Source organism: Agelaius phoeniceus, chromosome 31, assembly GCF_051311805.1.
Source record: "Agelaius phoeniceus isolate bAgePho1 chromosome 31, bAgePho1.hap1, whole genome shotgun sequence".
NCBI classification, from domain to species: domain Eukaryota; kingdom Metazoa; phylum Chordata; class Aves; order Passeriformes; family Icteridae; genus Agelaius; species Agelaius phoeniceus.
Window position 1 is genome coordinate 5,445,651 of NC_135295.1, and position 20,192 is coordinate 5,465,842.

The window sequence follows — 20,192 nt, forward strand, 5'->3', positions numbered from 1 at the left end:
TCTCAGTCCCTTGGTGAGAGGGACAAAATGATCAATTGCTGCATTTCCAGACTGGGTCCCCCACAGCTGCCCCTGTAGGGGCAGTTTCCAGCCAACCCTGCTCTGAAAACCATCAAAGGCCCTCCCAGAGCCACTGCTTGGGCTCCGTTTGTGTTTGTGCTTCTTGCAGGGCTGTGCAAACCACAGGTAGGGCCTTTTTCCACCCACAGAATTCTCAACTCTGCAGCAGCTCTAAAGCTGCCAGAATCAAAGCCAAGGGGGCAGAGGGGACCCTCAGGTGCTGGCTGCCACCTGGGGCTGGGCAGAGCAGGGCTGGGCAATGGCCATCCCTGTGCAGTGGGGCTGGGCCATGGCTGGGCCCCACCCTTGCATTGACAGGGGTCCCCAGGATGTGCCACCCCTGGGACAGGCACCCGGCCAGGAATATGCAGGGACATTTCTGGAACTGCCACACCTGGGACAGGACCCCCCATGCCAGGATGTGTCACCCCCTGGGACAGGATCCCCCCAGGACAGGAGCCTCTGGATGTGCCCCCCCAGGAAAGAACCTGCCCCTTTCCCATCTGACTCTCAGCACAAACGGCCTCTTCCTTCTTGTCCAGGAAAAGGAAAGTGAAAGTGTTGAGGGGGCACAGCCCAACACCTCCATCCCCCCCAGCCTCCCCACCATTCCCTGCACCTCCTTCTCCCCATTTTCCCCCTCCCCTGGGTCCCCCCAACCCATTCACTGCTCAGGTGCTTCCCGGGATTGCTGAGCCAGGAACCGGGGGTGAGGGACATGGCAAAAAGTAAGGAGAATAAGGAAAAAAAGAGAAATAAAGAGAGGAAAAAGTCAGGGGCAGAGGAGGTCACAGAGGCTGAGCTACCCAAGACCCCCATGCAATGCCTGACCAGGAAATGAGCAACCCAGGGGTGATTTTGCAGGGCCCTGGGTCACCCCAAAATCTGAAGCATCCAGGCAAGGAGCTGTGACCCCCAGGCCCCCTCAGCCACCGCCCGTCCCTGGCACCCCCATTCCCCTGCGACCCCAACCTTGGGACCCAATTTCCTTCTGTCCCCCCTTCCCTGAGACCCCCATCCCTGGACTGCAATTCCCCAGGATTGCCAACCCCAAGGAACCCCATCCCAGTAATTCCAGTCCCTGGGACACCCCTTTCCTTGGGGACCTTGATTTCCCCAGGGCCCCCATTCTCACAGGGACCCCCTTGCCCCTGGCACCCCCATGCCATGGCCCCCATCCCATGATCACAAATCCCTGGAGGCCACGTTGTTCTGGGACCCTCATTCCCAAGTCTGAGTCCACCCAACCCTTGGGACCCCCATTTCCCTGGGACCCCATCCCTGGGCACCCCATTCCCCTGGACACCCATCCCTGGCTCCCTACACAGCCTTAGACCCCAGATTCTGGCAACACCATGTCCCCACCATGTCCCAGCATCCCCCCCATGTCCCACAGCGTCCCCACCCTGCCCCCACCAAGGGCCACCTACACATGGGGACGGACGTGACCTCGCTTCCTTCCCCTTCATCCCAAGAGCCGCCAGCCAGGGGAGCGGTGGCCACAGCAGCGAGTGACAGCCAGTGCACATGGCTGGGGACACCGGGATGGCCGGGAAGGTGGCGCTGCTCCTGTGGGGTGAGTGCCCCGGGCACGGGCCTGACACCCTGGGGATGGGGAGGGGAGGGGGCACAGGGGGGCTGCGGGGTCCCCTGAGGTCCCCAAGGCCAGCAGAGCCAGAGCAGGGCATAGAGCCCAGTGTGACCAGATTTGTGGGGTGGCTTTAGGGACAGGAACAGGGGAACTGGGATGTGGGGACAGGAACAGGGGGATAGAGATGTGGGAACAAGGATGTGGCAGAAGGAGCCTTGGGGCTTGGGTAGCTGTGGGGACAGGGACAGGGGAACAGGGATGCAGGGACAGGGACAAGGGGCACGTTGCATGGGGATGGGCCGGGAGAACAGGTGCCATTGGAATGGGATGATGGGCACAGGGCCATGGATTTATGGCTGTGGGGACAGGTGCTGCAGGGCTGGTGGAGGTGACGTGTGCAAACATGGGGTGTCCACAGTGTCCCCATGACCCCCACCCAGCCCTGTCCCTTCTCCCTTCCAGCCCAGACCCTCGGCCTCGCTGGTGAGTCCTCGGGGGATGCCATGGCCCCACCCCACTGTCCCCAGCCCCACACTGGCCCTGGCAGGCTGGTGTCCCCTGTCACCCACAGGTGCCCAGACCACCCAGCTCCTGGTGGAGCCCCCCTGGAGGCCGGCAGTGCTGTGGGACTGGGTGACCCTGACCTGCCAGGGCTCGGGGACCGCTGGTGCCACCACCTGGTACAAGGACAGGCAGCGCTGGGGGCAGGAGGGACCTGAACACCTCACTGTCACCATGAGTGGCACCTATACATGTGACAGACCTGGCATCAGTCTCAGTCCCCCTGTGAGTGTCTCAGACATTGAGAGGGGTTTGGGTGTCCCCAGCCTGGCACCCAGGGGACCCCGAGGGCTCTCAGTGGGCTCCATTCCATGGGTCACCTCCTGGTGTAATCAGAGCCTGTCCCCTGCTATGGGGACATCCCAGAGCACCCTAGTGTTGGGGAAACCATGTGGGAATTGGGGACCCCTGGTGCACTGGGTGTATCCCAGATGGGGTCCCGGTGCCATCGGGTGTAACAGGACCCCTCTGTCCCCCAGGCCCGCTGGTGCTGCAGGTGCCGGCACAGGCACTGCTGGAGGGGACACGGTGACACTGCACTGCCAGGGCTGGTGGAACTGCACGGTCACCTCGGTGTCCTTCTACCGTGAGGAGAAGGGTCCGGGGGGGCTCCATGATGGCACCAAGCCGTCCCTGTCCCCTCTGCAGCTGCACCTCAGCAGTCACTACAGCTGCAGGGTCTGGTGAAATCCTGGTGGTCAGGGAGGTCATGAAATTCGGCACTGGTGGCAGTGACAGGGCACGGTGAGCACCCCACAGCTGCCACCCTGACACCCCCACAGCCCCTCGCCAGGGATTCAGGCTCACAAATCCCCCTCCCCTCTCCTTCCCAGAGCTTTTCTCAGTGCCAGTGCTGGAGGGTCCCCTCGAGCACTCTGAGGGGTCCCCCCTGACTCTCAGCTGCCTCAGCACCCCCAGCCCTCTGCGGCCCCGAGCCCCCCTCCTGCACGTGTTCTACCGGGACGGGCAGGTGGTGGGGGGCCTGCAGGGGTCCCTGCAGCTGCTGGTGCCCGCCATGGGGGTCTCCCAATTGGGGAATTACAGCTGCCAGCTGCAGTCCGAGGGGGGTGCTGTGCAAAAGAGCAGCGCCCGGCTCCGTGTCACGGTGCGCAGTGAGTGCAGGGATGGGCACGGGGAGTCCCCACAGCCTCCTCAGCTCTCCCAGGCCTTCAGGGGATGCCCAGTCCTTCCAGACACCTGCCCTGTGGCCCCAACTTTTCCCATATCCTACCCTTGCTCCCCTGCTCCCTTCTCATGTCCCTCTCAGGGTCCCCCACCCCTAGAGGGCTGCCCCCATCCTACCCCTACACATTTTCCCTGTCCTGCCATCCCTGCCCCAGGTCCGTCCCCAGGTCCCCCCATTCCTGGCTTGTGTCTCCCCATCCCTCTCTGAGTCCCCTCACCCCTCCCAGCATCCCCCCCATCCCACTCTGAGGTCACCACACATTCCCCAGGTCACATCATTCCCTCCCTGAGTCCCCATACCCACCCTGGTGTCATCCCCCCACCCCTCCAGGTGTCCCTTGGGGTTCTTTTCCAAGCCCCACCAATCTCTGCGCCCCCTCTCCCTCACTGGGGTCTCCCTGCCCCTCCCCTACCACCCCCCCGGGTCCCTCACTGTCCCTTGCTATCCTCCCCTCCCGCAGGGGTTCTGCTTCCGGGGTGTCCCTGTCAGCACAGCCCCCCGGGGTACAGATGGCACTCAGGGACAGCCTGGTTCTGAGCTGCATGGTGGCCGTGGGGACAGGTCCCCTGTCCTGTTCCTGGCACCAGGAGGGCTCGGGGGCACCACCGGGCACCGGCCCCTGCCTGGAGCTGAGCCACGTTGGGGACAATGACAGCGGCCAGTACCGGTGCGGGGCCAGCAACGGGGACAGCGTGGCCAAGAGTGACCCCCTGAATGTCACCGTCCTGGGTGAGCAGGACCCTCGGGCTGGGAGTGACCCTACCTATGGCACTCCCATCCGACTTCACCAGGTGCCAGCCCTGTCTTTGTCCCCAAAGTGCCCGTGGCCAATGCCACCATCATCCCTGGTCCCCTGTCACACCAGGTGCTTGCAGGTAACTCCATGACCCTGCACTGCTCAGTGCAGGTGGGCTCAGCCCCTGTCACCTTCACCTGGCTGCAGAACAGGCTGGAGGTGCCCCAGGGTCCCCTCCCGGAGCTTGGAGACATCAATGTGGGACATTCAGGCACCTACCAGTGCGTGGCCACCAACCAGCTGGGACAGGACGGGCACCGCGTGTTCCAGGCACTCAGCCCTGAGCTGGCCCTGGAGGTGACACCACGGGGACACTGCAACAAAGGTGGGGTCCCACAGGGTCAGCAGGGAGTGCAGGACCCCTGGGGTGATGTGTTACCCTGATGTGTCCCCCTCTGTTTCTTGCAGTGGCCGCAGGGGTCAGTGGGGCCCTTTTGTTCCTGCTCCTGCTCGTGGGTGTCATTGTGGCCTGGCACCAGTGGCACCGTGTGGGTGGGTGACAATGGGGGCACAGGTGTCCCAGGGAGCTGTAGAGGGCCCCAGTGTTGGACAATAATTGGGCAGCACCCACAGCCCCAAAACTGTGGCATTGTCTGGGGGTCCTTTAGGGTTTGGGGAGGTGCTGGAGGGTCCTGCAGGGATGCTGGGGGTTCTCTCAGAGGCTGTTGGAGTTAGGAGGTCTCTGTCCCTGCTGGGCTTTGGATATTGAGGCTGAGTTGGCTGGGGACACTGGGGAGGTTCCTGAATTCTGGGAGGCTTCAGGGATGCTTGAGGGTTCTGTTGTAAATTGAGCGTCCCGTGGGGGGTCAGGAATCCTGGGAGGGTTCAGGGCCCTGCGATCCCCCACTCACATCTCCCCTCTTTCCTCTGCAGCTGCCAGGAAGCACCAGGTAAGGTTGGTGAAGGGCTCCCGACATGAGTCCCCTTTTACCCCCACCTCACAGCTCTCCATTCTCTCCCCCACATCCCCTTTATTCCCTCAGGGCGCCCCTGGATCCCCCAGCCCCCCTAGAGGAGGGGGAGGTGCTGTACACCCACGTCGTGGTCACCAAGAGGGCAGGGGGTGAGTACGGGGGGGACACACGCAGAGGGACACGTCACCCACCAGTGTCACCCCACCCAGATCCCACAGCCCGTGTCTCTCGCAGCGTCCCCCCGTGCCACCACCCTCCAGGATCCCCAGGTGACCAACGCGGAGCTGCGGGGACCCCAGGGGTGACCGCGGGAACCCGGTGACATCTACGGGAATGTGCTGTGACACTGGGGGGAACTGGGGGCACTGGGGGTCCCCACCCATGGGCACCAACTCCTGTGTCTGTGCTGCCACTAAAAACTGCCCCACTTGCTCCCCGTGGGGGCACAAAGATCCCAAAAGTGCTAAAAGATGAACAATTTCCTGAAACAGCAATGAGAGAGAATGAAACCAACAGCAACAAGGTTCAGAGTCCAAAGGATCACAGAAGGAGCAATTTCCAGGGAAAGTCCCCAAAAAGGAACAAAGCCCAGACATTTCCCCCAGCAGGTTTCCTCCACCACAGGAATCTTGCAGAGCCCTGGACCATCCTGGCCTTCAGGAGGCTCTGGATTCTCTTGTACCCTGTCCCAAACCCTCCTCTGCCCTGTTCCCCACACGAGGATGTCAGAAAGGCCCTCTGTGGGTTCCAGAGTCTCCCTCTTTTCCAGGGCAGTCGGGATCAGGCCATGGCACAGGGTGGGTGTCAGAGACAGGAAAAGTTTGATGTCTGGAGGTATTTTGGAACAGCTCCATGTGGCAGGGGTGGGTCAGGCCTTGCTTATGGTGAGACAGGGCCCCGTCTGTCAATCAGTCTGTCAGCCTTGGCACATTGGGGACAGTGTGATGCTCTGGCAAAGCCAGATCCTGAGTGGCCGTGTGACCAGAAGTGCCAGCTATGGAGAGGGCCCTTCTGGTCCAACTGGCTTAAAAGGCAGAGCATGAGGTGGCCAAGTCCCTGACCATGTCTGCTCTTGGGTTGTCTTTAACATCCAGGCTGGAATCCTGGCTGGAGTTGGCAACTCGTTTAAATGAGAAATATCTGCCAAGCTAAATGGGAGCGTTCCTGGAATGGAAGGAAGACCCATGTCTAAAAATCTTTTTCATTTCAAAACTGATGGGGCTTCCAGACAAAAGTGTAGGAAAAGCAATAACAGCTCTTTACTGGGAAATTTATAAAGCAGAACAGAACAAACAACACAAACCCAGAACTTTCCCTCCCGCTCAGCGCTGTTGGTTTTTGTGGCAGTTATAACCGCGGCCAGCAGGGGGCGCTGCAGGGAGCACTCCCGGCCAGCAGGGGGCGCCCCGCTCCAGCTCCATCCCCTCAGGGGCCATGGCGGCCTCGGGCGGGAGGGAGGAGGGGAAATCGCTCCTTTTGCAAACTTGCAGATTGTTGTTGTCTTTGCAGTAGTTCTTGGGTCTCTCATTCCCTTACCAAGAGGAACACATGATCACCTAATGGACTGGTTGCCTCAGAGCAGCCCCTGCAGGGGGGGGTTTCCAGCTAGCCCCACTCTGAAAAACCATCAAAAGCCCTCCATGTTGTCATCTTATTGCAAAGGTTCCCATACTTTCTTCATGATTTCTTATGGGCAGCTCTTGGCAGTACTGAATCTTTCATCTTCACAGCAGAGCTAAAAACACCAACTCACTTTACCCAGCTAACTTACTCTTTTGTAGCACTCGTCTTCTCATTGGAAACAGCTGTGGCCTGTTAAGGGCAGGCTTGTTCTTAATCTTTGGTGATTAGTACAGCTGCAACTCTTCAGGTGTGAGGCTACTTTCTGCAGTATCTTTACTTTCTTACATTCTTTCCTTCCACACTCTCAGAGCCACTGCTTGGGCTCTCTTTGTGTTTTGTGCTTCTTGCAGGGCTGAGCAAACCACAGCCAGGCCTTTCTCCACCCACAGAATTCTCACCTCTGCAGCAGCTCTAAAGCTGCAAGAATCAAAGCCAAGGGGGCAGGGGGGTCCCTCAGGTGCTGGCTGCCACCTGGGGCTGGGCAGAGCAGGGCTGGGCAATGGCCATCCCTGTGCAGTGGGGCTGGGCCATGGCTGGGCCCCACCCTTGGATGGCCACTGGCTTCAAGGAGCAGGAGTTTGGGAGCTCCTTCCTGTCCTGGGCTCCTTTCCCCAGCTGGTCTTGCTGGCTCAGATCCTGCAGGGGAGGATCAAGAATGGAGAAGTCTGGAGTCCCCCAGAGCTGCCATGCCCCAGGACAGGACACCCATGTCCAGCCCATGTCCCCCCTGGGACAGGATCCCCCCCAGCACAGGACAGGAGCCCCCTGGATGTGCCCCCCAGGAGAGAACCCACCCCCGTGTGAGAAAGGTGTCAAACGGCCTCTTCCTTCTTCTGCAGGAGAGAGAAGGTGAATGTGGTTTGGGGGGGGGGTAAAAGCTGGACCTCCCCATCCCCCACAGCCTCCCCAGCCCTCCCTGCAGACCCCTCACCCCTGCTTCCCCCACCCTGGGCTTCCCCAGCCCATTCCCTGCTCAGGTGTCCCCTAGGATCATCAAGGCATGAACTGAGGTCTTGTGAAATTGAGGGATAAAATGATGGAAATGGAAATAAAGAGAGGAAAAGTCACTGGGAGCTGTGGGGGCACAGACCCAGAGCCCCTCAAAATCTTTCTGGGGTGATCCCCAGGCTGCTGGCACCTTGTGGGGCCTGTGCTGGCTCTGGGTCACCCAAAAATCTGAAGCACCCAGGGAAGGAGCTGCAACCCATGGGCTCACCCAGCCACTGCCCATCCCTGGCACCCTCATTCCCCTTGAAATCAAACATGGAAGCACCATTCCTTATGTCCCACCTTGCCTGGGACCCCCATCCCAGTAATGGCATTCCCCAGGATCTCCATGGCCCAGGACCCCATTCCCAAGGAACCCTCTCCAGTTCATTCCATCCCCTGAAACCCTCCTTCCCCCAGGACCTTGATTCTCCCAGGACCCCCATTCCCACAGGGCCCCCCATTCCCCCAGCGTCCCCATCCCATGACCCCAAATCCCTGGAGCCCACTTTCCCCTGGGACTCCCATCCTTGAGTGCCCTCCCATCCCTGGGAACCCCCCATTCCCTTGGACACCCATACCTGGGTCCCCAAACCCACCAAATCCCCCACTCGTGGGAACCCCATGTCCCACTGTGTCCCACCCAGCCTTGTCCCCATCCCGTTCCCAACCTTCCCACAGCCTGTCCCCACAGCCACATCCCCATGATCCTGTGCTTGTGGCCACCCTGTCCCCACCAGGAGCCACCAACACATGAGGACAAGACCTGACCTCACTTCATTCCCCTTCATCCAAAGAGCCTTCACCCAGGGGAAAGCCACCCCCGGCAGTGAGTGACAGCCAGTGCACATGGCTGGGGACACCGGGATGGCCGGGAAGGTGGCGCTGCTCCTGTGGGGTGAGTGCCCCGGGCATGGGCTTGACACCCCAGGGATAGGAAGGGGAGGGGGCACAGGGGGGCTGTGGGGTCCCCAGAGGTCCCCAAGGCCATCAGAACCAGCGCATGAGGTGACTGGGGTCGTGGGGTGGCTTTGGGGACAGGGGAAGGGAGACAGGAATGTGGGGACAATAACAGGGGGTCAGGGATTTGGGGAGGCAACATGGGGCAGGTGGGGGTGACCTGTGCCAGCACGGGGTGGCTGTGACATCCCCAGTGCAGGGGTGTCCACAGTGTCCCCATGTCCTGCCTGAGCAAGGGGTGGCCGCAGTGTCCCTGTCCCCAAGGGGTCCATGTCACACAAGGACACTTTGGGCACATCCCCCACGCCCCATGCCCCTGTGCCTCTGTCCCCATGGTGCCACCCCCACCCAGCCCTGTCCCTTCTCCCTTCCAGCCCAGACCCTCGGCCTCGCTGGTGAGTCCTCGGGGGATGCCATGGCCCCACCCCACTGTCCCCAGCCCCACACTGGCCCTGGCAGGCTGGTGTCCCCTGTCACCCACAGGTGCCCAGACCACCCAGCTCCTGGTGGAGCCCCCCTGGAGGCCGGCGGTGCTGTGGGACCGGGTGACCCTGACCTGCCAGGGCTCGGGGACCGCCGGTGCCACCACCTGGTACAAGGACGGGCAGCGCTGGGGGCAGCAGGGACGTGACCACCTCATTGTCACCGAAGGTGGCACCTACACGTGTGACAGACCTGGCACCGGGAACAGCCCTACGGTGACAGTCTTACATGATGAGGGGGGTTTGGTTGTCCCCAGCCTGGCTCCTATGGGGACCCCAAGGGCTCTGGGTGGGCTCCGCTCCATGGGTCACCTCCTGTGTTACCAGAGCCCGTCCTCTGCTCTGGGGACATCCCAGAGCATCCCTGTGCAAGGAGACTTCTCTCTCACATTGGGTGGCTCCTGGTGCCTCCTGGTGCCATCATGACCCTCCTGATGGCCCTGGTGTGACAGGACCCCTCTGTCCCTCAGGCTGGCTGGTGCTGCAGGTGCCAGCACGGGCGCTGCTGGAGGGGGACACGGTGACACTGTGCTGCCGGAGCTGGCAGAACAAACCACTCACAGATGTGTACTTCTACCACGATGGGAAGAAACTGGAGGGGCTCCATGATGGGACTGAGCTCTCCCTGTCCCCCCTGCGGCTGCACCACAGTGGCCGCTACCTCTGCGGGGGCCGGGTGGTGTCACAGTGGAGAGAGTCAGAGCAGGTGACAGTGACAGTGCACAGTGAGTGCAAGGATGGGGACAGGGAAGCCCAACATCCTCTGAGGGTTTCCCCAGCACTGCCTGAATCCTTCATCCCTCCCTTTACTCCTCTCTGGGTCACCCTAAATTTCCCAAGTCCCTCTTGGTTTCCCCCATGACTGCCCAGTTCCCCCTGCACATCCCTCATCCCTCTCTTTGTCCTCCCCAGCCCTCCCTGGATTCCCCACCCCTTCCAAGGTCCCTGCTCCACCCTCTGGTCTCTGTGCCTTCCCTGGGTCCTCCCATCTCTGAACCCCAAATCATTCCCTGAGGCTTTTCAGTCTCTCATCTGGTTCCCCATCCCTGCCTGGGTCTCTCCCCCTTTCCACAGGGTCTTGCCATTGTCCCCAGGTCCCAACGTGCCTCCTAGGGTCCCCTTCTGCTCACTGGGATCCTCTCTGCTCCCCTCCAATCCCCCTCTTTCCCCTCCCGTGTTTCCTACCTCCCCTGGGTCCCCAATGCCTCCTGTGTCCCCCCATAGTGGTCCCGCTCTTGGGGGTGTCCCTGTCAGCACAGCCCCCCCCTGTCCTTCTCCTGGCACAAGCAGGGCTCATGGGCACCTCTGGGCTCCTGCCCCCTGCCTGGAGCTGCACCATATTGGGGACAATGACAGCGGCCAGTACCAGTGCCAGGTCAGTGACGGGGACAGCGTGGCCGAGAGTGACCCCATGAATGTCACTGTCCTGGGTGAGCAGGACCTTTGGGCTGGAGATGACCCAACCCACGGCACCCCCATCCCACCTTTCTTTGTGCCAGCCCTGTCTGTGTCCCCACAGTGCCCGTGGCCAATGCCACCATCACCCCTGGTCCCCTGTCACACCAGGTGCATGCAGGTGACCCTGTGACCCTGCACTGCTCTGTGCAGGTGGGCTCAGCCCCTGTCACCTTCACCTGGCTGCACAATGGACAGGAGGTGGCCCAGGGTCCCCTCCTGGAGCTCAGGGACTTCGATGTGGGACATTGGGGCACCTACCAGTGCATGGCCACCAACCAGCTGGGACAGGACGGGCACCGCGTGTTCCGGGCACTCAGCCCTGAGCTGGCCCTGGAGGTGACACCCTGGGTCACAGGTGGGGTCACACGGGGTCACCAGGGAGTGCAGGACCCCCGGGGTTCCAGGTGACCCCAATGTGTCCCCTCTGTCCCCAGCAGTGGCTGTGAATGTCAGCAGGACCCTCCTGTTCCTGCTCCTGCTCCTGGCTGTCATCGGGGGCTGTCACTGGTGGCACCACCGGGGTGGGTGACAATGGGGGGGGATGGGGGTCCTAGAGTGAGGGGAAGCCCCAGAGTGGGGGCAGAGATTGGCAGCACCCAGGGCCCCTGAGCTGGGGGACACTGAGCCTGCAGTGACCTCGGCTGGGGATCCTGGGGGATGTGGGAGCAATTTGGAGGGTCTTGGTTGGGCTCCAGGATCATTGCTGGGTGGGCTTTGTGGCACATTGGGGTGGCACTGGGAGCTCCTGAAGGATTTGGGGAGCTCCTGGATGTCTGTGCAGGGATGTTGGGGGATCTTTCTGGCGTCCTGGGGGAGTTTTGGGGTGCTCCTCCCTGCTAGGCTTGGGGTTCTGGGGGCTCAGAGGGTTGTGGACACCAGGGGGGTTGGGGGTTCTGCGGTGGTGCAGAAGTTCCAGAGGGTTCAGGGGTGCTCAGAGTGTCTGGGGAGAATCAGGGATCTGGTGGGAATCAGGGCTGCAGTGGGGATTTGGGGGACCCCTGGGTGGTTGGAGCTGCAAGGTCCCAGGAAGGTTCAGGGGTCCCGGTGTCCCCTCGGTCACCCCCTCCCCTTTCCCTTGCAGAACCCAGGAAGCTCCAGGACAGGTGAGTCGGGGCTTGGGCTGGGACTCCCCTTTTCCCTTCCCCAGACTACTGAGACACTCCCTTATCCCCACAGGACCCCCCACTGGAGGAGAGGGCTGTGCTCAACACCCACATCATGGGCACTGAGTGGGCAGTGGGAGAATTCGGGGGGGACAGGGACACGTCACCCACGGGTGTCACCCCCCCCCCCATCCAGGTCCCCACAACCGGAGTCACTCTCACAGCCCCCACGGGTGTCCCCCAGCCCTGCCCCACCTCGGGATCCCCAGGTGACCAACGTGGAGCTGTCGGGACCCCACAAGGGACAGTGGGACCCCTGTGACTATGAGAGCGTGCTGTGACACTGGGGGCACTGGGGGCACTGGGGGCACTGTGGGCACTGGGGGCACTCGGGTCCCTGCCCCAGGGCACTCCCCGTGTGTTCCCCCCCTGGATCCTGCGTTCCCATACTCAGGGGTTGCCCACAAGTGGGGGGCTCCCATGTGGGGCTGCCCAGAGCTCCTCGTTTCAGTACTCCCAGTGCTTCCAGGGGCTCCCCATTCCCTCCCCCAGTGCCAGGGGGCACAGCACCCCTGTCCCTCTTATTGGACCCAAAATGCAGCTTTGTGATTAAACTGGGAGAAATGGTTTTTGTTTGTTCAGCTCTGCCTGACGAGCTCGGGATTAAGGAGGGTTCCAGTCAGGTTGTTGAGCAGATCCTTATGGGATTCGCAGGATTTTTGGGGCTCCCTCAGTCCATTGGGGACAGGAACAAAATGATCAATTGGGGCATTTCCAAACTGGTTCCCTCACCCCTGCCCTGCAGCGGGGAAGGAGCTGCTGCTCCCTGTTTGTCCCCTCTCGGGGTGACACCGACCAAGGGCTCGGGCAGCTGTGGCGGTGCCGCCCCGTTACCTCGGGCACCGATCCGGCAGCTGCCGAGCCCCTCGGGCCCACCCCAGCTCAGCCCATCCCCGCCCGGTGCCCAAACCCCGCACCTGGCGCTCCCCGAGCGGCGTCTGAGCCCTGGAGCTGCTGCGGAGCCCCGGCCGGGGGCACCGGGAGGGTGGAGGGGACCGGGGACCCCAGGGAGGAGCCCCCGGCGCTGCGGGAGCGGAGTCCCGGCCTCGGGGCACTGTCGCCGGTCGCGGCTGCCATCGCACTGCGAGAGCCGGGACTGTCCCGGGCTGCGGGGACCGACGGTGTCGCTGTGTCCCGAGGGGGGATTTTGGGGTCTCACCCCGTCCTTTCCGGGACCCCCCGATCCTCCATCCCCCCCGCGCCTCCGGGGCTGTTGGGGACGTTGGGGACAGCGCCGCTCGTGCCGGGGGCCGTTGGGGCCATCTCGCGACAGCCGCTGCCGCTGCCCACGGCCGGGCCTGGCGACAATCGCGACATCCGCATCCGCCAATCGTGACACGCGACAGCCGCCCCTGCCCGGGATCCGCCTCCCTCCATGCCGGGGACACCCCGGGGTCCCGGGTCCCCCAAAACCCTCCTGGGGACACCTCGGGCCCCCCTGACCCCCCCGGTCCCTCCCGGGCTCGGCGGAGGCTCCGCAGAAGCTTCGGGGCTCGGAGCCTGCCCGGGGAGCGCCGGGTGCGGGGTCGGGCACCGAGGGGGCACCGGGAGGGGAACCGGGCAGGGCTGGGGAGGGGGGATCTGGGCACCGGAGGGATTTTGGGAAGATCTGGGGAGATTTTAGGGTGATTTGGGGGATATGGAGGGCATTTTGAGGTGCTTTGGGATTATTTTGGGGGCCATTTGGGGGATTAGGAGGGGTTTTGGAGTGATTTTAAGGGATTTTGGGGGTGATTCAGAGGTGATTTTTGGGATGTCTGGTGAGATTTGGGGTGATTTTGGGCAGATTTTGGAGAGTTTGGGTGATTTGGGGGATTTAGAGGATATTTGGATATTTTGTGCAGAATTTGGAGGATGTTGGGGTGATTTGGAGGATTTTGGAGGCTTTAGGGATGATTTGGGGGAATTTTGGGGTAATTTGGGTTGTAGGGATTTTGAGGAGTTTGGGGGTGATTTGGGGTTGATTTTGGTGGATTTTCAGGGGATTTTTATGGTTTTTTTGAGGCGATTTTTACGGGATATTTTCATGGGAATTTGGGAGAATTTGGGGGGGATTTTGGGGTCTCACCCCATCCTTCCCCACAGCCCGAGGGCCGCTCCAGCCCCATTGTGCTGCTCCATGATGTCACCAATGTCACCACCGCCCCCAGAGCATTGCCCTCGCTCTGGGACAAACCCAAAAGCATCCGAGTCATCATCAGGGACCTGATCCAGGAGCTCATGTGAGGCTCCCAAAATCCAACATTTTTCCCCCAACATCTGCTATTTCCCCCCTCCCCCGCCAAAATCTGGGATTGTTTGCCCCAAAATTCATGACTCTTTCACTGAAAATTCAGGATTTTTTCACTGGAAATTCAGGATATTTTGCCCCAAAATTTAGGAATTTTTTGCCCAAAATTCAGGATTTTTTCATTGAAAAGTCAGGGGGTTTTTTTCCTCCAAAATTCAGGATATTAAAAAAAAAAGGATTTTTTTGGCTGAAAATCTGGTGGTTTTCCCCCCCAAAATCTGGGATATTTTTCCCCTGTCAGTGATCTTGGCCCATGTCCCCCAGAATTACCAGGGATCGACCCCTGGCCTCGCTCATCATCGGCACCGATGAATTCCAGTGGATCCAGGAGGAGGCTCAGCCTCCGTGGCAGCTCGCGGATCGGCTGCGGATCCTCAAATCCCACCAGGACGCGGCTTTTGAGGGCATCTCCTGATTCCCTGAGCCCCAATTTCCCAATCCCAAATTTCCTGATCCCCCTTTTCCTGATCCCAAATTTCCCGATCCTCCTTTTCCTGATCCCAAATTTCCCAATCCCACTTTTCCTGATCCTGATTTTCCTGATCCCAAATTTCCCAATCCCACTTTTCCTGATCCTGATTTTCCCGATCCTGCTATTCCTGGTCCCGAATTTCCTGAGCCCAATTTTCCCTATCCCAAATTTCCCAATCTCGATCTTCCCAATCCCAAATTTCCTGACCCCGCTTTCCCTGACCCCACTTTCCCTGATCCCACTTTTCTGATCCCAACTTTCTCCCAGTCCCGATTTTCCCAATCCCACTTTTCCTGATCCTGATTTTCTGGATCCCGTTGTTCCTGATCCTGATTTTACTGATCCAGGGAATGCCCCGGGATGTCCCTGGGAATGTTGCCAAGAATGGCTCTGGGAATGTCCCCGGGAATGCCTCGGGATGTCCCTGGGATGTCCCCAAAATGTCCGCGGGCTGTCCCAGGGACATCCCTGGGAATGACCCCCAGGAAGACACCGGAAATGCCCTGGGCTGTCCCTGCGATGTCCCCGGGCTGTATTAACATTGTTTGTGATTCTCTTTATGGTACAGGAATCATTGAGAGAATTCAGCACTCATTCCTGAAGGAAGTCTCTAACAAAGTTCTTTTTCTGTTATTACCCTCTCTGTACAACTTTTCACTTCCCAGGTCTCAGCAATACAACCTTCTGCACTTTGGATCACACACCCCTCTGCCTGGACCTGCACTGGAAGGTGATGTGAAGGCGGATGGCCTCGCCATGACAGTCACTATACCACAAAAGTTAGGGCAGGCCAAACTTTCTCATGATTTCTACCATCAAAATGCCCAAGCACTGGGAAAACAATTCCACCTGACTTTGCCACAAGCACGGGATGTAGCGAATCCTTGCTCACAGTGTCAGCAGACTCTTTCTTTGCCACAAATGTTAGGTACAAACTCACAAGAGTTGAAACCTAATGACATCTGGCAAACAGATGTAACACACTTTTCAAGCTTTGGGACTTTTAAATATGTCCATGTTTCTCCTGATACCTTTTCTGGATTCATAGTAGCAACAGTACACAAGGGTGAGAAATCCATGGGAATTGGATGGGAGTTTCCCATGCCATGGGAATTTGATAGGAACTGGGGAGGGGAACTGAAGGATTCTAAATGCCTGGAATGCTTTCATTCCTTGGGAATATTGGAGGGGAACTGCAGGATTCAAAATTCCCAAACTCCAGAATGCCAGTATTCCATGGGAGTTCCATGGGGAATTTGGGAAGGGAGCTGAATCATTTGAAATTCCTGATGCCCAGAATGCAATTATTCCATAGTTTTGGTGGGAATTTGGGAGGAGAACTGGAGCATTCTAAATTCCCGACACCCAGAATACCCTTATTCCTTGGGAATTTGGGAGGGGAACTGAAGGATTCCAAATTCCCTATGCCCCAAATGCCATTATTTCATGGGAATTTGGGAAGGTAGCTGCAGGATTCAAAATTCCCAATGCCCAGAAGGCAATTATTCCATAGTTTGGGGGGAATTTTGGATGGGAACTGGAGGATTTGAAATTCCCAATGCCTGGAATGCAGTTATTTCATGGGAATTTGGGAAGGGAACTGGACGATTCTCAATTTCTGATGCTCGGAATGCAATTATTCCATGGGAATTTGGGAAGGGAACTGAAGGATTCAAACTTCCTGATGCCCAGAATGCCATTTTTCTATGGGAATTTGGGAGGGGAGCTGGAGGATCTGGGATTCCTGGTGCCCGGAATGCAGTCATTCCATTCTCCAGTTTTGGTGGGAATATGACATTGGAGCTGGAGGATTCAAACTTCCTGACACCCAGAATGCTGTTATTCCATGGGAATTTGGTGGGAATTTGGGAGAGGAGCTGGAGGATTTGAAATTCCCAACACTTTGAATGCCATTATTCCGTGAGCATTTGGGAGAGGAGCTGGAGCATTCAAAATTTCCAATGCCCGGAATGCTATTATTCCATAGTTTTGGGGGGAATTTTGGAGGCGAACTGGAGGATTTGATGCCTGGAATGCCATTATTCCATGGGAATTTGGAGGGAGAGCTGGAGGATTCAAATTCCTCATGGCCGGAAAGCCATTATTCCATGGGAATTGGGGAGAGCAGCTGGAGCATTCAAAATTCCCAATGCCTGGAATGCCGTTATTCCATGAGAAATTGGAAGGTAAATGGGGGGATTGAAAATTCCTGACATCTGTGCCTCTCATGTGCCTTTGCAGCTACCAAAAGTGCAGTTTTGATCTGTGCTAATCATGCTCGTGCCAAACATTGGCACCAGTGCTTGTGCATTTTGATGGAAAAAAGCATGACTCAGTTTTGCTTGTTCAAAATGTTTGGCAAAGTGTTTGCAAAAACCATTGTCAGTTTGTCGGCTCTCGCATTTCCTTCTGCCATGAATCCTGGAAGCGAGGAATGAACCCTGATATGAGAGACAAAATATTGGTTAGTTCTGAGTGTCAAAATTGTAGAAAGACATGAAAGCCAACAATATCATTTGTAACATCCTTTAAAACTGATGCTTCTATTCTTTTAACAATACTAGCAACATAAGATAAATCTGTAATTAAATTCAAAAGTTCTGAAAAGAGCTGAAATGCTCTAAACTACTGCAGCCAGTTCAACAATCTGAGGAGAGCCCTCTATAGTTTGAACATCTGACTCCCATGTTTGTGTTGTTTGATTTTGCCATACTATTACTGATTTGTGTGTTTTCCCTGCTCCATCAGTGAGGAGAGTTATAGCACTTAAAGGCTCCTCACTTAGCATGGGTTTTTCTCTAAAACTTAATTTAGCTTGCAACAATTTCTGGCCTGGGTAATGAATAGAACAAACACCTGAATAATTTAGCGATGCAATTTGCAAGTCTGAATTTTGCAAAGCCCAATCAACCCTTTTCACAGGTAAATAAATAAATACAAAATCTTGGCCTGCCATCGTTAGCAATCTCGTTCTGGCTCTAATTATGATTTCAGCTGTCATCTCCATGGTTGTAAAAATTGTTTTTGGAGACCTATAAGGAAGAAAAACCCACTGTGTGATTAACAAAGGATCTTTCTCAGAGGTGTTCCATTGAAAAATGAGACCATAAAGTTGCATTTTTTCTCCTAACACTGCAAGAAATGCAGTGTCTACGGAATTTATTTCTAGCTTTACAAGAAAAGAGTAAGATGTTGGAGTCAACCAAACTAAGGCATAGGGTCAGCTGGACTTCACACCAAACAAACCAAGCCTGATCTTCAAGGTCTGGGAAACATTCATCTAAATCAGGGCAAGCCTCAGATCTCCTCCCAAGAGCCTTTGGAGTAGTTATGCTCATTAGTCCAAGTTCCACTCCCCTATTGGTTACATGTGTTCCATATATAGTATGGTTTCTAGAATGTTCCACCTCCAGGACTATATATTCTTACCTCTTCCTTGTTTGTGGCCCTTGGAGCTTCTCCCTATGTTGTGTTCTGTTCCTAAGCATAGTTCCCATTTTTATTTCTCATTAAAAGTAATTTCCTTGTTGGGCACTCCATTGTTCCCTCTCCTTCTCTCCTATTTTGCACCACGTTCACCCTGAAGTCAGGGGACCCAAAGGTTTGTCACAGCCACCCTCACTGCGACAGGCAGTGCCCGGAGCGCTGTCAGGCAGTGCCGGGATCCCGGCTGTGGTTCTGGTCCCCACAAGTGTGGAATGGAAGCCCCAGGCTCAGACCCAGGCAGAAAGCCAACCAAGGGAGAGCAGAGGGAGGGCACCCTTCCAGTCTCTCTTGGGCATGGCCGCAAAACAGCCCCTGCTGCTTCTTCCTCCACCTGTGTTTGGGCTGTGCAGGTGGCAGAGCCAGCCAGGTTGTGCTCTGTGTTCCAAAGCCTGTTGGGAGCGGGCATGAAAAGCGCTGTGTGCACAGCACAGAGTCCTGGAAGGTGCTGGCAAGAGCATCCTGCAGGAGCAGGGCTCTGGTCCCTGGCCAGGAACAGCCTGGTTTTGGTGCTGTGAGCGCAGGCAGGAGCTGAGGCAGGTGAAGAGGCAGCGGGCAGCTTGTGTTTGTAGAGGACCTGGGGCTGCACGTCTAAACCTGCACCTGGAAACTCACTTGGGGGAATAGGAGCTAGTGCTGGAGTGCCTGTCCTGAAAGGACCTGAAGTCATTCAGCCTTGCCAGCTTTTCTTAAGGGTGTGTTGGTGTTCCCTAGGAAAGCTGCACATTTGGGGAAACGCCTTTGGAGGAAAGGGGCTTGCTTCTCAAGGAAAGAGCTTCCCAGGGAGCTCCCAGTGAGGCAAGTGTGAGTGTCCCCCTCTGGCTCTCTTCTGTGCTCCTTTCAGTCCGTGAGGCCTGTTGAACTTGGCAGAGGGGCAGGGAAAAGGCAGTGAAGTGTAGGTTTGGCATCTGCCTGGACCTGTGGAAACCAACCCAAGCACCTGCAGCAGGGTGTGTTACCCTCTTTGGACAAAGGTGTGAGCAGGAGCATCTCTGTCCAGCCATGAGCCCCAAAGCCCTCTGTGAGAGCTGTGAATTAAAAGGCCTTTACACAAACACTTTTCACATCTTTCCTGTCTGCTGTGTTTCAACTCTTGGCAATATGCATTTGCCTCCTGCTTGGTGGGAGCTGCTGTGACCCAGGGCAAGCACAGAGCGCGGATGTATGGGCCAGGGAGCGCGGAGAGTCTTGGCTGATCTTGGTGTGTCCCTGGCCTAGGAAAAGGCCTCCCAAGGTGTCCTGCTCATTGGCTCACCCTGTGCATCTTGGAGAGAACAAGGCAGGGATTTCTGGCAGCTGGGCATCAGCCAGCCTTAAAATGGGGGTGTGTGGTGGAGTGAGCCCAGCTGAGATAGGCTGAGAGCAGCCCAGTGCTCCTTGCTCCTCTCTGCTGAGCCGGGAGCGTTTGTCTGCTTTCGGCATGGCCCTGGCTGTGTGTCAGGGCTGCTGCGTGGACACGAGACAGCCGGTCCTGTCCCGCTGGGTGCCAGAGGTGCCTGGCAGCAGCCCTGCATCCACATCAGGATGCTGGCCAAGAGAGGCCCTGGAAGCTGAGGCAGCTGATTTGAAGCTTTTGCAGATACGCACAGGGGATGGCCAGCAGCGTTCCCTCAGGATACAGCAGTGCTGAGGGGTCTCCCCAGAGCTGCCTGATGCCCCCCAGTTCTTGTGGCAGCAGTGTCTTTCCTGTGGGATGTTCTAGCTCCCCCAAGAGTGAAGAAGGAGCTGGAGAAAGAGCTTGCCAGGCTGCTCTGGATCCTTTCCCAGCAGGCCTGCCAGAGTGGAGAAGTGCGAGCTGAGCGCAGATGTGCCCATGGAAGAGCCGTGCACGGGAAGGCTGGCTGGCAAGGATGACCCAGGAACCATAGGCCTGGCAGGCTGGCTTTGCTCCAAGCCAGGGAAGGCCTTGGAGCAGATCCTCCTGAGTGCCTTCCCACGGCAGGTGCAGGGAAGCAGGGGCCCTGCTGGAGGCTGGGAAAGCTCTGCGGAGGGACGGGCAGAGCTGGGGGTCCTGGCGGGCTGTTGAGGGCTTCTGTGGGGGTGTTTGGGGGGTGGGTTTTGGGGAAGGAGTTGTCTGGAAGGTGAGAGGTCTGGGCTTGAATTTGAGTCCCTTTGAAGGCAGCATCTGTGCTTTGGCACAGCTTTGGTTCTGGAGGGCAGAAAAAA